Source organism: Lepidochelys kempii, chromosome 1 (assembly GCF_965140285.1).
Source record: "Lepidochelys kempii isolate rLepKem1 chromosome 1, rLepKem1.hap1, whole genome shotgun sequence".
In the NCBI taxonomy this organism is placed as follows: Eukaryota; Metazoa; Chordata; order Testudines; family Cheloniidae; genus Lepidochelys; species Lepidochelys kempii.
Genome location: NC_136380.1, coordinates 168,748,655 through 168,770,517, shown reverse-complemented (window position 1 = coordinate 168,770,517; position 21,863 = coordinate 168,748,655). Strand labels below are relative to the sequence as shown.

Below are 21,863 nucleotides of genomic sequence, written 5' to 3'. Positions count from 1 at the left end.
TGTTTCTTGAACATATCTTCTCTCTTGATAAATGTATGCAAGACTTTCGCCATTAAGGATAACTGGTATTTTATGAATTTATGTACTAAAAATTCAATTTTCCTTTTTCTCCCTTAGGAGTTGCATGGAAGACATGGAAGAAAAATAGAAAAAATATGATGCGTAGCTTGTCTACTTCTTAAAAGTACAGTTTGTCTTCATTATGTAGTGAGGCATGCCAGTACTCACATTATTAAAGCACACTTTGCAAGTGTGACGGAGGAGGCTGTAAAAATAGATGTTTCCACAGACACTGGGCTCATGTCCTTTCAGCTTAGTATGATGAATAGTCATATAATGAGAGCAGAACATAAATCTTTAAGAGCATATATTCCCTGATGTGTACATTTGAGCTGCTTGGCGAAAACCTGTGTAATTCTGTACAGTTTTTCTGCTGTGAATTGTATCTTAATTTGTGGGGCTGTTGTAATATTATTTTTATGTGCAAAACTACCATTAATTTCCAGGGATACATCAAGCGTCCCATATGACCTTTACTGGTCATTGCTGTTGCTTCCCTCCCCTATCCTAAAATGTAATGTATAGATACACAAAATGAGACCTTAAATTCCAAATTTGTTAGAAGTGTGTAAAGATATTTTGTAAATCTATCTATGGTAGTTTACATGCCCCTCCAACACAAACACATGACCATCACTAATTTATTTATCCTCCTGGCACCCTGGTAAGGTGGGAAGTGCTATTATCTTCATTTTATAGAGGGGGAACTGAGGCACTGAGAGACTAGGTGACTTTCCCAAGGTTACCCAGTAAGCCTGGTAGGGAGCTACAAATTGAACCCCATCTTCCCAGGCAAGAACCCTAACCACTGATCTATTTGCCCTGTCTGGTACAGAAAGGAAGGCACAGATTTCTAAGTGTGTGTGTAGTGGGGGAGGGGAGGACTCTTCAACAACAGGTACGGTTCTCAGAGGTGCTGACAGAGACAGATACCTCAGGCAAGTTGGGGGAATACAACAGACATATAATAACAGTGCTCCCCTGGTTTAACAGGTGGTATGAAAGGAAACTTGGTCAGCGCCCATCCTGCCCTGCCCTTCACTTTGGGGCATTTAATACCACTAAAATCACTACAAATTCTTACCCACCCCATCTTTCATTCTTTTCCTTCCAGGAGTGCAAATATCAGGTAGGAATGGGAGTTCTTCGCATCTCTGCTCCCGAATACACAACAGGACCACCACCATTCTGCCTCATACCAAAACTAATCTTATTCATATCCCTATGAAAAGGTATGCTGAGATATTTACTGTTTCTATTGCTTTTATGGATGGTGATACTGTAGCATGTTTTAAGGAAATATAACTTAGATTGAGGAAAGAACTCTCCTTTGACATATGAGTTTGATCAATGACATTAGGCCAAAGTCAGTGCTGATTTGTGCCATGTACCATCCCACTGACTTTACTTAACTTTTGCTCCTTTGTTTTTAATATATTTGCCACTTTTTAATATACTTGTGTATTTTTACTAATATTTTTCATTAAACAAGTTACGGTAAGCGTGCAATATACCAAACTTAAAATGTGCTCATTGTGTAATATTCTAGCAGTCCTGTAAAAAGGATTTTTGCCTACTTTACAGTATATTTTACTGAACTATACTGAGTTCTCTCTCTCTTTGTCAGGATGAACAGAATTGTTGAATTCTAAAATCATACTCTTTACCATTTTGATTAACATTCTCCTTCCTGAGAATACACATATAGGAAGCCAAATTTAATTAAAGCAATTTTGGTCATAGTAATTTCATTCTTTGCTGCCATATAGTTTAAAATGAGATTTAGCAAAGTGGTGATATTCTAGATATTTCAGTGAACACCTTTTCTCTTATTCTAGTTATTGGATTTTTGCCCCATACTTCCTGTGTTCTTACAAATGGGAAAACCCCACTAAAATTACAAGTGAGAACTAGTACCTTGTAAATATGTTCAGGGAACGAAAGGCATAATGTTTTTTTCAACAACTATTCTTAGGACTTGGCTTCACTGAAGAAGTAACTCAAGTATAGGCCCTAATTCAAATCCTGTCCGCCCACAGAAATCTGTAACTCAAGTGTGGTGGTGCTTTTATCTCAACTTGGCTGGCCTGTTGGGGGTATAGACTATGGCTTCTACATAGTTTCTACAAGTCAGCTGCTAGCACAAATGCACTGTGAAACACAACTGTTATTCTGAAGTGTGACCACTGTCATTGGAACTAGGCTACCTCAGGAGGATTTAACTCTAGTGTAGACAACTCAGGCTAACTCTGCAATGAAGACCCGGTCTTACAGTATAGAGATTAAATGGTACCAGCACTGCCAGTAATGTACTAAACTGGTTAAAACTAATCATGTCAGTAACTTTGTCTACACTGTACTATGCTTTATTCAATTGAAGAATATATCACAATTAATATTGCTTCATACATATACATAAGATGTTGATCCCTTAACTAATTTGTTTAAACATTTATTAACCAAAGTGATTTTACTAACTATCATTATAGCATTAAGACCAAATCCTGTTATCCTTAGTCAGATCTCCCATTGCTTTGTCATCATAACAACCAGTGGAAAGCCCTTTGATGTTATAGCATCATGCTGTAACTGACATAGGATGTGTGATATTTTTCTCTCCAGACATCAGACTGGTACTGCAGTAATTTAGACAATTTCCTGTACTCAGCCAATACAATATTCCGGGAACAAAGAACGCAGTTGAAACCAAAACTTGGCTAGTAATGCTTTTTATGTGTTTCCCATTTTAAAAAGGGGATTGGCCTACATATAAGAAACTGGGTGAAAGTCCTTTGACGTTTCCATGGAAAAAATGAAAAGGAAGGAGCCATGTGGTCTTCTGTGTAATTCTAGTAGGTGGTTTTCCATAGATGCTGATTAATCATTAGTTTTCATAATTCTGGTAATTCACTGGTGATTTTGACAGTACCAGTTCAAAAGAAAAAAAGTTTATTCTTCTCTGTGTTCCTGGAATCTTGCCATGGGATTATGTGATGGGTCCATTTTTTTGCTGTACATTTTATTTAGGTCCATCTACAAGAGTAACTGAATCTGAAAGAAAGTCTATTATTTGGTTTTGCTTAAACTAGGAAATTTTTAAATGCTTGTATACAAATACTAGAAGTTGTGACAGGGTCAGGCCAGATGGCTACAAGAGAGTGATCTAAGGTAGATACATTAGTTCCAGGTTCCTCCCAACTCCAGACCCAACACTGGAGGTTCCACCAGAGGGGAAGGTCTCTGAGCTGTTCCCTGACCCACATGGTGGATCAGCAGAAACTGCGGGGATTGTTCTTACTCTTTTTTTTCCCATGCTGGCCAGTGATGAGGTTATCTGATGAATGGCAGATCTGAGCCATGAAAGTGGCCAAACTGAGGGCTACTGTGAATCTCTGAGGTGAGCAAAATCCACCAATAAGCGCAGGACCCACCAAGGTAGAGGACGAACTTTGTCACAAAGTCTAAATACTAAGATGGACTAAATTGAATGCTTGGTATTAAATGAGGATATCGATGTAACAGCATCACAGAAATTTGGTGGAATGATGATAATCCATGGGCCACAGTAATACCAGGGTACAAAATATATAGGAATGACAGGGTAGGTCATGCTGGTGGGGGAGAGGCACTATATGTGAAAGAAATCATGGAGTCAAATATAGTAAAAATCTTAAATGAATCAAATTGTACCACAGAATCTTCACTGATAGAAATTCCATGCTTGAATAATAAGAGTATAGCAATAGGAATACACTACCACCCACCTGACCAGTATGAGGGTGGTAATTGTGAAGTGCTCAGGGAGATTAGAGAGGCTACAAAAACAGAAAACCCAATAATAATGGAGGATTTCAACTGTCTCCATATTGACTGGGAACAGTCACCTCAGGATGGCATGCAGAGAAACAATTTCTAGACACCATTAATGGCTGCTTCTTGGAGCAGCTAGTCCTGGAACCAATAAGGGGACAAGTAATTCTTGTTTTAGTCCAAAGTGGAGCACAGCATCTGGTCCAAGAGGTGAGCGTAAGTCAAATGTATGGTAATAGCAACCATAGTGCAATTAAATTTATCATCCATGTAGGGAGGAAAAAGAAACCCATCACAGTAGCACTTAACTTCAAAAAGGGGAACACCACAAAAATGAGAGAGCTAATTAAATGGGAATTAAAAGGAACAGTCACAAGAGTGAAATGCCTGAAAGCTGCATGGAAACTATTTTTAAAAAAAAATTAGAGGCTCTAACTATATTTATACCCCAAATTAAAAACAGTAAGAGAACAAAAAAAAAATGCTGCCGTGGCTAAACAGATGCATAAAAGAGGTGATTAACGGCAAAAAGGCATCCATTAAAAATTAGAAGCCGAATCCTACTGAGGAAAATAGAAAGGAGCATAAACTTTAGCAAGTCAAGTGTAAAAGTATAATTAGGCAGGCTAGAAAAGAGTTTGAAGAAAAACTAGCAAAATACACACCAAAAAATTACGTGCATCAGAGTCAGGAAGCCTGCTAAACAATCAGTGGGACCACTGGACAATTCGGGTGCTAAAGGAGCACTCAAGGAAGACAAGGCCATTGCAGAGAAACTAAATGAATTCTTTGCGTCAGGCTTCACTTCAGAGAATGAGAGGAAGATTCCCACACCTGAGCCAATATTTTTAGGCAACAAATCTGACAAATTGTCCCAGATTGAGGGGTTAGTAGAGGACATTTTTGAACAAATTGGTAAATTAATCAGTAATAAGTCACCAGGACTAGATGGTATTCACTCAAGTGTTCTGAAGGAATTCAAATATGAAATTAGAGAACTACTAATTGTGGAAGGTAACCTATCACTTGCATCAGCTTCTGTACCAGATGACTGTATGATAGCCAATGTGACGCCAATTTTTAAAAAAAGACTCCAGAGGAGATCCTGGCAATTCCAAGCCAGTAAGCCTAACTTCAGTACCATGAAAATTGGTTGAAACTACAGTGAAGAACAGAATTATCAGACGCATGGATGAACATGATTTGTTGGGGAAAAGTCAATACAACTTTTGTAAAGGAAAATCATGCCTCACCAATCTATCAGAATTCTTTGAGGGGGGCCAATAAACATGTGGATAAGGATGATGTAATGTACTTGGATTTTCAGAGAGACTTTGACAAGGTACCTCACCAAACGGAAAAGCTGGACATGCAGAAGTTCGATGGGGACTGATACAATGCATCCGAGGGTGCTGAGGGAGTTGGCTGATGTGATTGCAGAACCATTGGCCATTATCTTTGAAAACTCGTGGTGACTGGGGGAGGTCCAGGACGATTGGAAAAAGGCAAATATAGTGCCCATCTTTTCAAAAGGGAAGGAGAATCCAGGGAACTACAGACCAGTCAGCCTCACCTCAGTCCCCAGAAAAATCATGGAGCAGGTCCTCAAGGAATCCATTTTGAAGCACTTGGAGGAGAGGAAGTTGATCAGGGACAGTCAACATGGATTCACCAAGGGCAAGTCATGCCTGATCAACCTGATTGCCTTCTATGGTGAGATAACTGGCTCTGTGGATATTGGGAAAGCGGTGGATGTGATATACCTTGATTTTAGCAAAGCTTTTGCGATGGTCTGATACAGTATTCTTTCCAGCAAGTTCAAGAAGTATGGTTGGATGAATGGCCTATCAGGTGGATAGAAATCTGGCTATATCACCAGGTTCAACGGGTATTGATCAACAGCTTGATGTCTAGTTGCATCCTCAGCAAGTTCGCAGATGACACTAAGCTCGGGGGAGAGGTACATACGCTGGAGGGTAGGGATAGGGTACAGAGTGACCTAGACAAATTGGAGGATTGGGCCCAAAGAAATCTGATGAGGTTCAACAAGGACAAGTGCAGAGTCCTGCACTTAGGATGGAAGAATCCCATGCACAGCTATAGGCTGGAGGCCAACTGGCTAAGAGGCAGTTCTGCAGAAAAGGACCTGGGGATTACAGTGGATGAGAAACTGGATATGAGTCAGCAGTGTGCCCTTGTTGCCAAGAAGACTAACGGCATATTGGGCTGCATTAGTAGGAGCATTGTCTGCTGATCGAGGGAAGTGATTATTCCCTTCTATTTGGCAAAATCTGTGTTTGCCAGTTTTGGGGTCCCCCATGACAGAAAGGATGTGGACAAATTGGAGTGAGTGCAGCGGAGGGCAACAAAAATGATTAGGGGGCTGGGGCACATGACTTATGAGAAGAGGCTGAGGGAACTGTGCTTATTTTGTATGCAGAAGAGAAGAGTGAGGGGTGATTTGATAGCAGCCTTCAACTACTGGAAGTGGGGGGGGGTTTCCAAAGAGGATAGCGCTAGGTTGTTCTCAGTGGTGGCAGATGACAGAACAAAGAGTAATGGTCTCAAGTTGCAGTGGGGGAGGTCTAGGTTGGATATTAGGAAAAACTATTTCACTAGGAGGGTGGTAAAGCACTAGAATGGGTTACCTAGGGAGGTGGTGGAATCTCCATCCTTAGAGGTTTTTAAGGCCTGGCTTAACAAAGCCCTGGCTGGGATGATTTAGTTGGGGTTGGTCCTGCTTTGAACAGGGAGTTAGACTAGATTGGGGTTCTCAATCTTCTTCTTTCTGAGCTCCCCCGCCCCCATGCTATAAAAACTCCACGTCCCACCTGTGCCACAATAACTGGTTTTCTGCATTTAAAAGTCAGGGCCAGTATTATGGGATAGTAAGCCAGATAATTGCCTGGGCCCCATGCCACAGGGGCCCCTGGAAAGCTAAGTTGCTCAAGGTTCAGCTCCAGGTGGCGGGGCTCAGGGCCCTGGGCTTCAGGCCCATGCAGTGGGGCTTCAGCTTTCTACCCTGGGCCCCAGCAAGTCTAATGCTGGCCCTGCTTTGCGCCCCCTCCCCCAAAACCTGCTTGTGGCCCCCTTGGGGACTCTAGGTCCCTGGTTGAGAACCAGTGGACTAGATGACCTCCTGAAGTCTCTTCCAACCCTACTCTTCTACAATTCTATGAAAGGCTCAAAATAAGCAGTCCTGGGATAAGAGGGAAGGTCCTCTCATGGATCAGTAACTGGTTAAAAGATTGAAAACAAAGGGTAGGAACAAATGATCAGATTTCACAATGGAAAGTAATAAATAGCAGGGTTCCCCAAGGATCTATATTGGACCAGTGCTGTTCAATATATTCATAAATGATCTGGAAAAAAGGATAAACAGTGGGATGGCAAAGTTTACAGATGATACAAAGTTACGCAAGATAATGAAGTCCAAAGCAGACTGTGAAGAGTTACAAAGGGTCTCACAAACCTGGGTGAACTGGGCAACACAATTGCAGATGAAATTCACTGTTTATAAGTGCACTGTAATGCACACAGGAAAACATAATCCCAATTATACCTACAAAATGATGGGGTCTAAATTAGCTGTTACAGTTAGCTGGGTCTACCATTAGATGGGGTCTAAATGAGCTGTTAGCCATCTTGGAGACAGCTTCTCAATGTATGCTGACAATCAAAAATACTAAGTATGATAGGAACCATTAGGAAAGGGATAAATAAGACAGAAAATATCATAAAGCCACTGTAAAAATCCATGGTACACTCACAGTTTAAATACCGTGTGCAGTTCTGGTTGCCCCCATCTCAAAAAATGATATATTAGAATTGGAAAAAATACAGAGAAGGGCAACAAAAAAGATTAGGGGTATAGAACAGCTTCCATATGAGGAGAGATTAAAGAGGCTAGGACTATGCATCTTAGAAACGATGCAACGAAGGGGGTTGTGATAGAGGTCTACAAAGTCATGAATGGTATGGAGAAAGTGAATTGGGAAATGTTGTTTAGCCTTTCTCACAATACAAAAGCCTGGTGTATGTGTGAAAATAAAACAAGATACACTTAGAATATACCTAGACTCCACAACATTGATTTCTCCTCTGCTGGGAAGCCAACCTTCAAGGCTCCAGATATCTGCAGATAGCCAATGCTAGTGCCAGAATGGGACACTGGTATCCAAAGAAGGGGCAGCAATATGATCTTAAACTAACACTTTAACAGGATACATCCCTAAATGCTTTACAAAGTGTATTATCTGACACACTATGCCCCTGATCTTTCAACTGGATCATATAAAGGAATCAGTAGGGAACCTTTAATGAGGTTAAAGTTTGTTAAACCTGACTTGCTTTTGTGAGAAATGTTGGGGTTGATGAATTGGCATTTTTCCACAAAACAGAGTTCTGTTGAACAATATCTGAGCATCTCTAATTTGGAATCAGTGGTACAGTTCTCACTGGCTTCAGTGATGCAGGATTATTTCCTCAGAATAAATATTTGGCACTTAAAGTTTTGCCTTTCTTTTTTTTAACCAGCAGTGGGGCATTGAATCTGAAAGATGAAAAATCCAAAGCATTAAATTCTCACTATATCACACAGATTTTGATTTCAGGAAAATGCTCCTGATTGCTTGCTCATTCCAAAATGTAATGAGCAAGTTTCAATTCCAATCAGGAACAAAGTAGTTTATCCAAAGGACTTTGAAATGAATGGTGAGGTGTTCTACTTCTTCCAATGATGCCACTTACAATTGTTTTGAAAACCTATGATTAAATAGTCTATGTAATTATAAATTATTACATTTATAGTAGGTTAAATAATTTGAAAATTCAGGTTTTAAAATAATTTGAAAATTTCAGGTTTCAGTTATAATAGAAAGATGGCTCAGTCATAGTCACCAAAATAGGTGCAGGTACAGATAATTATTTTCAAAAGGTGAGTCCTCCTGTGAGTCATGCAAGATGTGAAACTTCCACTATGGAAAACATGTGCTAAGTAAAGGTGTAAGCAGGTAGTAAGTAAACTGCACATAAAATTGTCTGATATTTGCTCATGTCAAATATAAAGCTACCACACTAACGCCCTGATTTTTAGAGGTATGTAGATGTTACTGCACTCAATGTCAACACCTAACTGATTTAGGAGTCTAAAACTCATTTTCAAAAGGAATTTAGGCATGTAGGAGTCTAAATCTCATTGACTTTAAACTCCTAGATACCTTCAGAAATCTGGGCCTAAGTCTTAAGTCACTCTTCATTCAGATAAGTTCACATGGACTTCAGTAGGAATTTGCCTGAGTAAGGACTGAATAAACTAAATGAGAACCTCAGGGTATACATGACCTAGAGCCGTGGTTCTTAACCTTTACTACAGCCTGCACCCCTTTGGTTCTCAAAATATGTTCTCGCACCCCTTATCAAAAATCATTGAAGTAGGCCAGTTCTTTAAACCTAGATATATATATATATATATTGTTTGTATATTACAGTAATAGTTAAATGTATAATGTTAATAAACACATAGGTTTGATGAAACAAAATAGTTGTATTTACGTGCCTGTGCTTAATTTGTATTTTTGATGATTTACCTTCTAAAAAAATCTGGCATGTCTCTCACCCCCAGAAAGGGCATCTCGCACCCCCAGGGGATGCATGCACCCCAGGTTAAGAACCACTGACCTAGAGCATTCAGGAATTTTTTTTAGCCAGCCTTTTTACACTTCTCCACAACGGTAACTCTCCTGGAAACTGCATGCCTACAGATATCTGTTTCCATAACTAACACACTTATTAGTTATTTAACAGCAGAAGACCATCCAGAAATGTTGCACTGACAATCAGTATTTTTCCAAGTCATTTCTTTCCAAAAAATCTCCACTACTTTGACCACAAAATCACATTATATGTCAGAGCAAGTTCATCCATTAAATCTCATTCCTTGAATGGCTGATGTGACGGATGGGGAAAATCTGCAGTAAAACCTTGGAAGCTATAAAAATTGCTTAATTGAACATAAAAGGAGTGGTGATGGTTTCAGGACCTTTTTACATACTTAGAACAGTAATTAGCTTTTAAGAATAAGGTTTTAATTAGATAAAAATTAGCAATAGTTTAAATTAGAAAATACAGTAATGGTGGGCGAATGGATTATGTAGTAGAAAATCCCATAGGAATACATGGGAATTCATAGAAATGAATAGGGATGATGCAATTTAGACAAGGTATTATATCACTTCCTGTGGGGAATTGTTATACCAATAAAATAAAAACCAGCAGGATCTTATTAAACGGGAAAAGGCAAAATGCCACATTTATTGTGAATACAGAAAGAATCATAGTAAGCAGTTAGTTGTAGCTATAACATTCCATTCAATTTCATATTTTTTCACACTTTCATACACACACACAGGTTCTGCAAGGTTGTTATCATAGTTACCAGCCTTAGAGTTGCTCATGCCAAGCCACTGGCCAGGTGGCCTGGACATTAGGAGGGAGCAGGGCCTTGTCAGATGCTCATCTGATGCTCCTGGAAGTGGGTTTGCAGAATCAGACCCCAAAGTTCTCACTTTCTAGAGTCTATTCTTATAGGAATTTCTTCCTATGCCAGTCTATGGGAATTGTTTCATTGTGCTGTTGTTGAATCAATCAGCAGATGGCACATTCCTGATGGCTCCGTGCTGCCAGATATTATCTTGTTCTTTGATTCTCCCATTCTTGAGGCTGTTGGGTGGATTCCAGTCTGCCCTCAGGGGATCCTCTGGTTATTTCCACTTGACACCTTCTTTGGCCGATGGACACTGGATTCTTAGGCTGACACCTCCCTGATCATTCAGTTATTATCCACACCAAGCATCCATCCACATACATCCTCTATCTCTATTTTAATCACAATTGTTAACAAAGCGAGATGAATACAACAAAAGGGCAGGGAGTCTCTGGGTGCTGTTTCTGTTCTTACAGAGTATTGCTTTGAGTCTCTCTCTGTGTGAGTAGTTGTTGTTACAAAGAATTGCTTTGAGAACAGACTCTGTCTTAGAATGTACTAACACAATTAGCAGCTTGCAAGTTTCACACAGAGAGGGAGAGAAACTGTACCAAAAACCAAGGGACCTTTTAATTAGTAATACCCTGGAATTTAAACTATGGGGAATCAAACTCATTTGTGATTTTAATACAGAACTTCTTTTATATGATCCAACAGAATGACTCAGCAAAACCCCATAGAAATATATTGTAGCCTAAAGAAACCAATGGGACTTCCAGACAGGAAAGAGCTAGAGTTCATCTAAATGTCATCTGATAAACCCCATAGGAATTCATTGAGCCCATAATTGGTAATTAGCATATGCTAATCTCTGGAAGCTGACTGGCTGAGCTTGAATGTCACCTATTAATACACATGACAAATTAGAATATGCAAATCCCTGAACGCTGATTGGTTGAATTATGATAATAAATGATTTAATGAGCTGCAAAATTGTGTATAAAGGCAACAGCCAGAGGCTAAAACTGTGTAGGTATAGGAACCAGCAGGAGAGTGGAATGCTTCTGGACACTTACCAGAAGATATCTGAGCAAGAGAAACCACCTGAAAAGCTGAAGGACTGCTTGGAAGCCAGCAACAGCAGCCTTATCAATGGTCGGTCGCTCCTGGCACCCTGCCAACAGAAGGCTCTTGCAGCAGCCCCGCAGCAGCAACCAATGGGCTCCGTTTCTCTTGCCTAAGGCTCTGTTTTACCTCAGGCTGAAGCAGCAGTGAACAGCCCAGCTGTTAACAACAGCCCACTTCAGAACAACGCTCCCCAAACAACGCTCTCAAAAAGAATTGACAGAGCAGAAGGGCCGTTCCGGTGATGAGTCAGAGGGATAGTAAGAAGCCTCTGTAAGTTAAGATCTTCCTCTGTTTTATCATCCTGAAGTCTGTGGGTTTCAAGTGCAAATAAAGCTGGATGTGTGTGGTTTGAGTGAGATCTCCCTACCTATCTGATAATTGCCTGATCAGCACTTATTGGATGTTTAGTGTTAAGTAATTAATATTAGAGTTAATCAATATACTATTACATGTTTACAATATATGCTTGACTGTTATATTGTTATAGAGTATTAAGTAAATGATATATTGTTAGATTATTGTGTTACAGAGTTAAGTGGAATTGTTATTGCTGTGTTGTTTTTATTTATTATGCTGCTTCCTTTACATTGTATCTGTAACTTTTCCTGTTTATTTTATTTTTACCTCTATCTCTCCTCTTTTATTGTAATACTTCACTTCTAAATACATTTTATTATTGTTTCAAAGAATTTACTGCTTGCTGCCTATTCTTGATCGGAGGGCTGTATCCGTGTCCTTTCAAGAGAAAGTTAGCTAGCTGCGGCTTTCTCTGGAAATTCCTTTAGGTTGCGGAAGATTGGCAAGGAGCTAAGTGTGGACTGAGTACGTGACTGGATGTAAGCAGAGGATGCAGGCAGTTTCAATGAACTTTGTCCGACAGACCCTGCCAAAAGATATTGTAGCATAGCTCAGCATATTTTTGCCTGTAAACAAGTCAGTTTATGTAATAAGCATAAATCATACATATAAGAATGTAACCAGCTGTTGACCCCATGTAATCCCGAGATAAGTGCGGAGAATATAGCACCGCAGAGGACTCCCCCACGGCGGAGTCCTGCCTTGTCAGCTGTCCCGAACAGCCAGAGTCCCCTGCAGCCCCTCCGCGCGTCCTAGGGGCTCCCTGCGCAGATTGGAGCGTAAGTCCTTCCTTCCTTCCTTCCTTCCTTCAATAAAGCATAATTTACTATTCTTAGGCCTGAGTGTCCTCCTTTCGCTGGTATCTCCCCCCTGGCCCTTGTGGGCACACTTGGCGTCACAAACAGGATACCAGTGGAGGGATGCCTCTTTGGGGAAGGAAGGATAAGGGGGAGGGAGAGAGCCACATCCCCGGGTGGCCCTCCACGGGACGGTGGGCACCAGTGGCTCACAAGCTGGCGGGGTTGGTTGCCCCCGCCGCATGGCCGGAGCTAGAGAAGGAGCCGGAGGTTACCCCTGTTAGGCTGGAGGAACTGATATCCAAGCTCTGGCTAGACAAAGTAGGAACCGCGGAGCAGAAAGCGGCGGGGGACCTGGGATGGGTCTTCCTGACCGCACTCCACGCGATGGACGAGGCACTGCTGGTTCAGTGCCAGAGGATAGGAAGATTAGAGGCTGATTTGCAGCAAGCAAACGAGGCCCATTCACTAACCCAAGAAGTCATCACTAGTACGGCCGAATGGGCCGCATGGTTAGAGCACCAATGTACGGTTATGGTGGCTTGCATTGTGAACCACCGGCGGCAGAAGGGAGGACGGCAAGACATGCGTCCCCTTTCCATACATGCACTGGTGCACAAAAACGACTGGGATCCAGAGACCTGGGATGGGGACATTTGGGAGACAAGCGAGGATGAATCCCCCGGGGAGGGGGACAGCAGGAAGGCAGGGGTGTACCCACAACTGCGGCCTGTTGTCGAGATGATATGAGGGACCGCATGGGGAGAATGATTAAACGGTAGGGAGGGATTTTATCCAGGAATATAAATCCTCCAAGATACAGGATTTCATGCAGCATTTCAAGCAGCGTCCCAAGGAACCACTGCTGGCCTGGCTGCTATGGTTGTGGGACGATGGAGCGAATGCGATTACCCTTACCCCCTGCTGAGCAAGGCAGGACGGGCTCGCTGACCACAGACCCCCTCCTTCGTAGGAGTCTCAAGATAGGGGCCAACTCGGAGGCGAATTATCTGTATCCCTCCCTCATGGCATGGTTGACCATGGCTGTCAAAACCATCTGGAGCTCGCCCGCAGACATGGATGATGGGTTGGAACAGTGGGCCTTCATCCCAGAGGGGGTTAGCCAGCTCCGGCAGCTGGGCATGCTCACCGGCATCTTTGAGCATTTTGAAGGGCCTGACATCGTAGAGCTGACCCATACCATTCGCATCCGGCTTCTGCAGAACACCCCCACCACACACCTCAAGGCGATGATCCTGCCAATGGTTGGGGGGCCGTAGGGTCGGTGGGGGATGCAGCACAGCTCATGATGGAATTAACAGAAATTGACAGTATGACGAAAACCACAAAGCCGCGGCAGGTGAATGTGAAGCAAAAGGAGAGGGTTAGCTGCAATACTATGTTTAAAGACCTACTGAAAGCAGGGATTCCCCTGGGGGAAGTGGATGGGAAAGCCAATGCTTAGCTGTTAAAACACTGGTTACAGCTTAAGCCGGAACAGCGTACTAAGGAAAGGGTGGGGGCCCTGACAAAAGGGGGCCCCCAAAACAAGGTAGATGGCACCCCCTAGAAGCCCCAACTGTCTGCCCCACCGGCAGACTATATTGAATGGAAGCTGCCCGCCCAGTATTGATGGGGTTGTGGGTCCCCCTTGCCCCCCGCCCTGGAGTTAAGGCGCTATGTAGTGGGGGACCACCACCCTTATGTCCCAGTAGAGATCTACTGGCCTAGTGGGGGGCGACGAGTAATGACCCTTGTGGACACAGGACTGGAGGTGACTATATTGCATGGTACCCCGCCCCGGCAGGGCCGGTCGGTAACGGTGAGTGGCCTTGGAGGGGTGGACGTTCGGGCCACACCGATGCAGTTACGGCTGGCCATCGGGAAGGCCCCCCCCCAATACGAGTCACTGTTTTAATCACCCCCATTCAGGAATACATATTGGGAATAGACCTCCTCCGAGGGCAGACCATAGATATCCAATGGGGACTCTTTTCCTTTGGGCGGCCACTGTATGTCCAAGCGGTTGTAACTATGCTACGGGGGCATCCGCGGTGGGACCCTGTGATACTTCTGACCCCCACCTCAGTGATCAACACCAAACAGTATCGGATACCTGGTGGGCACAAGAAAATAAAAGCTACCGTTAAAGGTCTGCTCCAGGCAGACATCATTCGCCCCGCCATGAGTGCATTTAACAGCCCAATTTGGCCAGTCCGTAAAAAGGACGGAACCTGGCGCATGACAGTAGACTACCGCAACCTGAATAGGGTCACCCCAATCTTGACGGTGGCAGTTCCTGACATGGTCTCCATCATGGAGTGCCTTGCGACGTGAGTAGGGCAGTGGCATGTCGTGGTGGACTTGGCAAATGCCTCCTTCTTCATTGCCATTGCCCCCAGAGCCAGGATCAAATTGCCTTTACATGGGAGGATTGGCAGTACACGTTCACTGTGTTGCCTCGGGGTACAAGCATAGCCCTACCATCTGCCACCAGCTGGTTAGTCGAGACCTGGAGCAGGTGACTCTTCCAGAGGGAGTGGTACTAGAGCACTATACTGATGATGTCCTGCTGAGTGGGCCCCATGTGGTGGCACTCTCTGAGGCCAAGAACAATGTGTTGCAGGCCCTGGCAGCCAGGAGCTGGGCTGTCAACCCTAGTAAAATCCAGGGGGCCAGCCAGAAGGTGATCTTCTTGGGAAAATTTGGTCGGGGCCTCAACGTAAGATCCCACAAAAGGCCATTGAAACAATTACCCACTTCCCAGAGCCCACTAGCGTAAGCGTAATACCTTGGGTCTCCTTGGGTATTGGCGTACATTTATTCCCCATCTAGGGTACATCTTGCAGCCCATACAAGCAGTAGTCCAGAAGAAAGCCACGTTAGTTGGGGGGCCAAGCAGAATGCCGCATTCCAGCAGGCTAAAGAGGTGCTCAGCCAGCACACAGTGCTGAGCCCAGGCAGATGAGGCACCCCCTTCGGACTCGAGGTGACGGTGGTTGACCACGTGGCGTCGTGGGGGCTGTGGCAGCAAACTTCATCTCGAAAGGAGCCCATAGGGTATTGGTCGCGATCACTACGAGGCTTGGCTGAGCATTATACCCACGCAATACCCCTTGAACAGCAGCTGCTTCCAGTAGTATGGGCCCTGCAGCAAACTGAGCCCATAACAGGTGCGGAGCCTGTAAAGGTGCGTACCCCGCTTCCGATTATGAGTTGGGTCCGGGATGAAAGCCCGCTCACATGGACTGGGGTAGCCCAGACCCAGACCCTATGGAAGTGGAAACACTACCTGCAGCTGCGTATGCAAATGACCCAGGCAAGCATTACTGATGCACATGCGCGGCTTCTGGGCACTGTCATATTCGAAGAACTGCCCTCCAGAGGCCAGCACACTTATGCCCCCCCAGTTGAAGTACCTCTACCCCCCTGTACAGAGGCCCCTCCCTACACCTCCTTAACCGAGTGACAACAAGAGGTCGCGTGGTTCACTGATGGATCAGCCTCGTACAGGGTGGCAGAATGATCGTGGCGAGTAGCTGCATATAATCCCTGCCTTGAGGAAATACTGTTCGAAACCGGCCCTGGCCTGTCTAGCCAGCGGGCTGAGCTACGGGCAGCATTCATGACCATCACAGAGAACCCAGGGCCCCTTTATCTGTATATGGATAGCTGGGCAGTCTACAAAGGTGTGACACAATGGATGGCCATCTGGCATGCAGCTGGCTATAAGGTGCATGACAAACCCCTTTGGGGTTACGACATGTGGCCTGACATTTGGGATGCCTGTAGCCAGAGGCCCATTGCTGTCCATCATGTAGACACCCACCTCACGGGGGAATCGGAGGAGGCCCGGTTCAATAAAGAGGTAGATGACATAGTCACAGTATATGTAGTAGCTGCCCCCAGCCTGGCCGAGTGGATACATCAAAAGAGTGGTCATCTGGGAGGGGAAAAAGCAATGCAATGGGCCACCAATCGTGGCTTGCAGACCACGATTGGTGCAGAGCGGGATGCCCGTTAGCATTGCCCACAGTGTACCAGGCTCACCCCCCAGAGCTTAAAAGCAGAGAAGGGGTACCTGAAGCGAGGTCAGAAACCTGGGGAAGTATGGCAGGTGGACTACATCATCCCGCTGTCTGAAAGTCAGCAACATAAATACATGCTAACTGCAGTAGACACATTTTCAGGTCTGCTCTTTGTATACCCATGTGCAAGTACCACACAGGAGCAGACTATAAAGGGGTTGGAAGAACTCATCCACTACTACGGATCCCCCCTCGAGGTGCAAAGTGACCAGGGAACCCATTTTACAGGAATGGAAATAAGAGAATGGGCTGGGGTATGGGGGATTGCGTGGGTGTTCCACATCGCATACCGGGTGCAGGGCTCATTGAACGCATGAATGACTTGCTTAAAGAACAGTTATGCAAACTATCTCCCACTGAATCCTGGGCTGGGTGGAGCTGTAATCTTCACCAGGCCATGGCTGCGCTCAATGACAGCCCTCTGTATGGCTCCACCCTGTACACTAGATTCACGGGGGAGGTCACTGAGTGGCCACGAGTGTTGCGAGTGCAGCGCCTGCACCCGCAAGCCCACCTCCCTATTCGGGCCATCCTGGAAAGTGCTGGTCTAGATCGGTGGGTCCCTCAAGAGGGCCTCACTCTACAGCCCAATAGCTGGAACCTTGTAAGTACTGGCTTAGCCATAGGACTACCACAAGTCTATTATGGGCACATTGCCCCACGCAGCAGTCTGGCCCTTAAGGGCATAGATGTTGCAGGAGGAGTAATCGATGCTGACTATACCGGGGAGGTTAAGGTGCTTTTGGTTGACAATGGCCCACAGGCAGTAACCCTTCCCCAAGGTGAACGTATTGTGCAGTTGATTTGCGAGCGCATTGGGTTGCCTGATGTACGGGAAGTGGATGCACTTGTACCCACCACTCGAGCAGGAGGGTTTGGCTCGACTGGATGTACAGTTTGGGTCCATGACCCCACCAAACATAACCCGCTCGAAGGGGAAATCCTAGCTGATGGTCCCGGAGACACTCACCTCGTACTGCTAAAAGGGGAAGACGCCCCAATTTATGTGCCCTCTAAGACTCTTTCTTCCAGGCAACCATAATTGCCGCACTGCAGTTTGGGCGGGTCTGTGGAGTGTCCTGGTTGCGCCACCTGAAGGCATTACACCTGTGATGGCCCTACAGCCTGTTCTCTATGGCATAATCCTCGAACTAATTTTAGCTTCAATAGGTGCCCAAGCCACATGGCACCACAACTCGGCTGTCCAGTGGATGCAATCGGTAGAACTAGCAGGTAACAAATCGGACTGTTGGTACTGCGCACATGCCCCCCAATTGGCAAGCGCTGGCATTCCGTGGGCTGCAGTGCTGGAGAATGAATCCTGGGCCCTTAACGACACCACTTTTTTCACTTAGTATAACGTAATGACCCCTTACCAGCACCAAGGGACACCGGTAGTGATACTGGAGGATGCGTATTGGTGTGTTCAGCGGCCTTCGGCGATGGATGCCACTCGTCCCGTCGGAAATTTTCCCCTTTCCTCGTGTGCAGTGATAGCAGAATACCTGCCAGACACCGGGGAATTTAACGTTACTGCTGGCCCACCAGAAATGCACAGTGAGTGGATGGCCGGAGAGGCGTGGGTCTCGAGTGATAATTGCTCCAGTTCCTCTGAAACCAATTTGACTTATACCAATGGTACCACCCTCTGCGATCAGAGTACTACATACCCGTGGTTTTCTATATTCCTACAATGCCAGTGCCCCCTTATGGAGAACGCCCCTCAGCACAATTAGGTGCGGGCAAACCCCACGTGCACATTACTGGTCTCAATGTAACCAAAGCTCTGATAGTTGGTGTCGCAATGCCTCAGATGACACATGGCTCCCCACGGAAGGAGTGCCAGGGCTGTAGTGGCTATGCAGCCGTCAGGCATATAAAACCTTACCCAACCAATGGTGTGGACAGTGCACATTGGGACGGCTCCTCCCCCATACGTATGGAATGCAAACCATGCACACTCATGCACTGCATAATTACATATTGGTGGCACGTCCACGGCGGAGCCCAAACCCCATTGTGCAGAGACCCACGGGTTTCCATCAGTTTGTCCGCGCCTTCCTCCCCTGGCTAGGGGTGGCTGAACTGGAGCGGGTTATGGTAAATATCTCAGCCACGTTAGAGGTTATAGAGAATAATACCATAGATGCAATTCAAGCCGTACAATTAGAAGTAGCTTCTTTGTCGCAAGGTGTATTACAGAATCGTATGGTGTTGGACTACTTATTAGCCGCTCAAATTGGCATTTGTGCCTAGATTAATGAAAGTTGTTGTTTTTACTCAAATCAGGCTAAACGCATCGAGACTGATGTTCATAATATGATGGATCACTTGAAAGTGTTACATGACGTGGGCTCTGAGGATTCTGTATGGGATGACTCTTGGCGGTGGCTAACCTCCTGGCTTCTGGATCTCAGCGCCTGGGGGAGACACATCGGGTTCCTGCTATTGATTGGACTACTGGGTTTTGTATGTGTGTTTGTCATTCTTCAATGCTGCGTGAATTGCTCCCCCGCCATCCTGGCCCAACTAGTAACCCCCAAAACTACTGGTGGCAGTAACTAATACATCTCAGTCCGCCAAGGGGTGGAGTGTAGGGGCAAGGTTGTGGAAGATTGGCAAGGAGCTAAGTGGTAGACTGAGTACGTGACTGGATGTAAGCAGAGGATGCAGGCAGTTTCAATGAACTTTGTCTGACAGTCCCAGCCAAAAGATATTGTAGCATAGCTCAGCATATTTTTGCCTGTAAACAAGTCAGTTTATGTAATAAACATAAATCATACATATAAGAATGTAACCAGCTGTTGACCCCATGTAACCCCGAGATAAGCGCAGAGAATATAGCACTGCAGAGGACTCCCCACCTGTGGAGTCCTGCCTGGTCAGCTGTCCCGAACGACCAGAGTCCACTGCAGCCCCTCCGCGCGTCCTAGGGGCTCCCCGCGCAGATTGGAGCGTAAGTCCTTCCTTCCTTCAATAAAGCATAGTTTACTATTCTTAGGCCTGAGTGTCCTCCTTTCGCTGGTATCTCCCCTGCAGCCCTTGCGGGCACAGCGGACCACAACCTTAATTACCGAAATAGATAGAGTAAGATAATTGGTTTCAAATCTTCTGGTAACAATGTATCAGCCTGGCAGATTAGTACTGCCACTTTGAAAATAAGAAAGGAAATATGTGGAAATGTCTCTTCCTGGTCCTTCTCCATCTTGGTAGCCTCATTTCATAAGTTTTTTTATATTATAATTTTTAGTCTTGAGTCTACCATATATCCCTGGCACTGCCATGAACCAATGAGTTTAAGATAAGCACTGCTAAATATAAAGCTTACAATTAATACTACACTGGATTAAAGTGTATTCACATTCAAGGAGAATGTGAAAGGAGAGTGAGGGTGGGGACAGATGTTCCTACCTGATGGTGTGGGCTCTGCCTAAGAGTCCTAGAGGCCATTTGACCTTCCTTCTCTACACTCTTTAAAGACAGAGCTGATTAGAGTCATTGGAGAGTCTTCTGTTTTGTTGAGTGCTCACTAAATTTGTTAGTCTCTAAGGTACCACAAGTACTCCTGTTCTTTTCACTAGAGCTGAAATCACTGACAACCAGGTCTAAGTGCTAAGTCTTAGGCCTGCTGTGGGGCAGCATACCAGTGAAAGACTGCACAGCCTGCACTAGCAGGGAGGTTCTACATTAACTGCTGAAATTACTGAGAGCTGGATTAAGTGGTGGGACCTTGTCATAAATATAAAGGGAAGGGTAAACCCCTTTGAAATCCCTCCTGGCCAGGGGAAAGCTCCTCTCACCTGTAAAGGGTTAAGAAGCTAAAGGTAACCTCACTGGCACCTGACCAAAATGACCAATGAGGAGACAAGATACTTTCAAAAGCTGGGAGGAGGGAGAGAAACAAAGGGTTTGTGTGTCTGTCTGTAGTCGTCTTGGCCGGGGACAGAACAGGAATGGAGTCTTAGAACTTTTAGTAAGTAATCTAGCTAGGTATGTGTTAGATTATGATTTCTTTAAATGGCTGAGAAAAGAATTGTGCTGAATAGAATAACTATTTCTGTCTGTGTATCTTTTTTGTAACTTAAGGTTTTGCCTAGAGGGGTTCTCTATGTTTTTGAATATAATTACCCTGTAAGATATCTACCATCCTGATTTTACAGGGGGGATTTCTTTATTTCTATTTACTTCTATTTTTTATTAAAAGTCTTCTTGTAAAACACTGAATGCTTTTTCATTGTTCTCAGATCCAAGGGTTTGGGTTTGTGGTCACCTATGCAAATTGGTGAGGCTTTTTATCCAACATTTCCCAGGAAACGGGGGGGTGCAAGTGTTGGGAGGATTGTTCATTGTTCTTAAGATCCAAGGGTCTGGGTCTGTAGTCACCTAGACAAATTGGTGAGGCTTTTTACCAAACCTTGTCCAGGAAGTGGGGTGCAAGGTTTTGGGAAGTATTTTGGGGGGAAGGACGCGTCCAAACAGCTCTTCCCCAGTAACCAGTATTAGTTTGGTGGTGGTAGCGGCCTGTCCAAGGTGTAATATTTTGTACCTTGGGGAAGTTTTGACCTAAGCTGGTAAAGATAAGCTTAGGAGGTTTTTCATGCAGGTCCCCACATCTGTACCCTAGAGTTCAGAGTGGGGGAGGAACCTTGACAGACCTGAAGACTTGGTGTCAGAGAGGCTGCAGCAGAGAGAGCAACAGGGCAGCAGTGGAGTGAATGGCAGCCCAGTGGGCAGCGACCCAGAGTGAACAATAGCAACTGTGAGCCAGTTGCAGTGCTGTTGGCAGCAGCTGAGACACCGCTCACTGGGGTGGAAGGTGAACTCATGTGAAGGCACTTCTGAACTCTGGGTCTTCATTGACCCAGGACAGCAACTGTGAGTGGGGTGCAGTGGAGGGAGAGGGAAGTGGCGTATTAAAGGGACCTTTGTTTGTTGGACTTTCACCCTTCAAGGTGAGAAACTGAGGTGAAGGATACTGCCCAACATACTGTGGAGTACGTGTTTTGCTTATGATCTCAAGTTTTTGAATATGGTTGTAGTGTTTTCCCAAACTTATGCTTGATTCTCTTTCCCTTTTAATAAAAGTTCTTGTTTGCTATATACAGACTCAGTGCTTTTGAGTAAGGAAGTATTGCCTCT

General features: G+C 44.8%; 1 pseudogene; it reads left to right on the top strand.

The window, feature by feature from the left end:
- Positions 1-16,968: 16,968 nt before the first annotated feature.
- LOC140905482 (uncharacterized) lies at positions 16,969-17,766 on the top strand (annotated as a pseudogene).
- The last annotated feature ends 4,097 nt before the right edge of the window (positions 17,767-21,863 follow it).